General features: G+C 31.5%; 1 non-coding gene across 1 annotated transcript; it reads left to right on the top strand.

Annotated features, from left to right (window-relative positions):
• The first annotated feature begins 2,581 nt into the window (after nucleotides 1-2,581).
• LOC118993948 (U4 spliceosomal RNA) lies at nucleotides 2,582-2,723 on the top strand. The gene has a single exon (XR_005067970.1). It is a non-coding gene; the product is annotated as a U4 spliceosomal RNA (small nuclear RNA).
• The last annotated feature ends 427 nt before the right edge of the window (nucleotides 2,724-3,150 follow it).

Raw genomic sequence — 3,150 nt, 5'->3', positions numbered from 1 at the left:
AAAGATTTAAATGGATCTGCCTTTTGACCCAGCAATCCCACTTCTTGGAATATATCTAAAGGAACCCAAAACACTAATTTGAAAGAACATAAGCACCTCTGTACTCATTGTAGCACTATTTATAATTGCCAAGATATGAAAGTAGCCCAAGTGTCCATCAATAGATGAATAGATAAAACAACCATGGGACATTTACACAATGGAATTCTAATCAGCTGTAAAAAAGAAAATTTTACCCTTTGCAACAGTATGGATGGACCTGGAGAACATTATGCTAAGTGAAATAAAGTAGTCAGAGAATGACAAATACCTTATGATTTCACTCAGATGTGGAATCTAATGAACAAACTGAACTAACAGGCAAAACAGAGACAGACTCATAGATGGAGAACAGATGACAGCTAATGGGGGTGGGAGGAGAAGTTAGGGGGTTGAAGGAATAGGGCAAAAAGAAAAAGGACTCATGGACATAGACAACAGTGAGGTGATTGGTGAGGGGAGAGGTTTATAAGGAGACTAAATAGTATTGGAAAAATATGATAAAGATTATATATTTAAAGAAAACTGAAAAAAATTGCTGCCCTGGCCAGGTAGCTAAATTGGTTAGAGCATCATCCCAATACGCCAAGGTTGCAGGTTAGATCTCTGTTTATGGCACATATAAGAAACAACAAATGAATGCACATGTAGATATGTATGTATGTGTGTGTATATATATATTTATGCTTAGATTTCTGAAACTTTTTTGTAGCATTTTCATTCGGGAGGACAAGGATAGAGATGGCAATGATGGTCTGGAATCTCCACATAGTCAATGAAAGGAAGAAATTAATAGAGATTGTGACTTACTATGACTCACACTTTTTTTCTGACCTACTATTGATCTCCCTAATTTCTCTCACTGATTTAATGTTCTGGAATTATGTTACAAATGGAAAATGTTTGTCTCATTGAGTGAGCGTGCAATGAGTGGTGTGACTATGACCACATTCTGAAGACCTTCAATGCAGTGTTCAGAGTTTTTGTAATCACCCTTCTAGATGTCAACATTGATCATGTTTTTAGATATCACTTCAGAATAAAACATTTCTTTCTGAGTCAGAATACCTTCATCGCAGTGTGAAAGTCCACAATGAAATCTTTTTGTTAAGAGAAACAGGCACAAATAACTTTGGTCACAATAATTTTGTTACTTTTAGTTAACAGCATATAGTATTTAATGTATAGAACATTATACCAGAACTCAGAAAACCCAGTCCAAAATATGCTTTAATTGTTACCCTCAAAACCTGAGCTCCATTTAAATTTTCTCTCCCTTTTTCTTCAAAATTACGATACTTATTTTACTGAGGAATTATATAGATTAATAATTGCTCATCATTTATAAAGTAGAATACTCAGTATAAAGGGAAAATGGCAATTATATAATAAGTAGTCATGGTTACAATAGAATTTATAAAGGTTAAAGTAGAATAAATCCTTTGTAAATGTGACATTTTAAAAATACATTTTAATAGAATACATATCTCTTAAGTGACTAAATGGAAAGGAAAATCCATTATATTAAGTCTTAAAATTATTTATAATACATTTGGCTTTTGCTGTCTTTTAAAATCAATTATTTGTCAATTTTATAAGGTATTTTCACCCCTGAATGCCTCTAGATTATTGCATTCATTAAATGATTCTTGCTCCACAGATGAGTGATATATTTGAGTTTACACATTAACATTTATTTTGTTTGAGAAAAAGGTTTTGATTTTTAAAAGTTCTGTTGGTAAAGTGACAAATAATTTCCATAGGAATAATTTTTATTTTCTTGCAGTAGTAGTTCTTTTACTTGGTAATCCTTCACATATGTTATTTAAGTATAGAAAAAAATTAAATATGAAGATGAGCACTTCTGTATAAATTCAGCTATTACTAAGAACTTTTGTATAAATTCAACTATTTCTGCAAAAGTTTTACATCATATTATTTATAACTGTTAAATTTTATTCTCATTAATTTTAAGCTACAGTTATAGTACATTTGAATAATGAAGATATTAAGGCAATAATTATAATTACAGTTATTCAGATATTACTTTTATTACTATTTTGCATCTCTCCTAATTTTTAAAAATCTTATGTGTGTGTGTGTTTCTCTCTCTTTCTAAATAGTAACATCCATTTTGGGGAACATTTTTGGTTTTTGTTTTTTAATCCTCACCCCAGACCATGCCCGTTGATTTCAGAGAGAGGAAAAGGGAGGAAGAGAGGAAGAGAAACATTGATGTGAGAGAAAAACATCAATTGGTTGCTTTTTGTAAATGCCCCAACCAGTGACTGAACCCACAATCCAGGCATATGCCCTGACCAGAAACTAAACCAATGACCCTTCGATTGGGGAATGACACCCAACCAACTGAGCCAAACTAGTCAGGGATGTCTCTTTCTCAGTTTATATTTACTTTTAGTGTTGAAGTCATATCAATTAAGATGCCATAGTTTTTATAAATATAACTAGAATGATGTTATATTTATCTATTATGTAAGTGTACTAAAATTTACCTAGGGATTTTTTTAGTGTTGAACTCCTTAGCTTTGCGCAGTGGCAGTGTCGTAGCCAATGAGGTTTATCTGAGGCGCGATTATTGCTGATTATTGCTAATTGAACTCCTAGAATGTTTGTATTTAATCAAACTTTAACATTTTCAATATGTGTTGCGTTTTGACAGAAACCTGAAGATGTCATGATTGTGACGTTCAGGATTGAACATTGGGAGAGGGACATACTGTAAAATTTTTCTCTAGTCTTTGCATCATTTATACATTCATCAATAAGACAGCATATATTTCTAAGAAATTCTATAAAAGCAGACTATTTTTTATTAATCGGTTAGAAAAAGGAAATCTATTTATTTTTAAATGTCATTGAATATTAGTGAAAATGGGCACTTTTTCATAAACTCATACATTTACTTTTTCCATATGTTAACTAGCCGAATATTTTCATTAAAGAAAAATCTCTTCTAATTGATGCCAAATTATACATGTTTGATTTACTTACTTGTAACAATTGCCTATTTGCTACCATACTATTTTAAATGGTCTGTTAAGTTAACAATACAACAGTTAATCCTGTCACTGTATGTACACATATTTTCTT

This window comes from Sturnira hondurensis, unplaced genomic scaffold (genome assembly GCF_014824575.4).
Source record: "Sturnira hondurensis isolate 20B ecotype Veracruz unplaced genomic scaffold, ASM1482457v3 Scaffold0008948, whole genome shotgun sequence".
In the NCBI taxonomy this organism is placed as follows: Eukaryota; Metazoa; Chordata; class Mammalia; order Chiroptera; family Phyllostomidae; genus Sturnira; species Sturnira hondurensis.
This window is presented reverse-complemented; position numbering and strand designations above follow the sequence as displayed.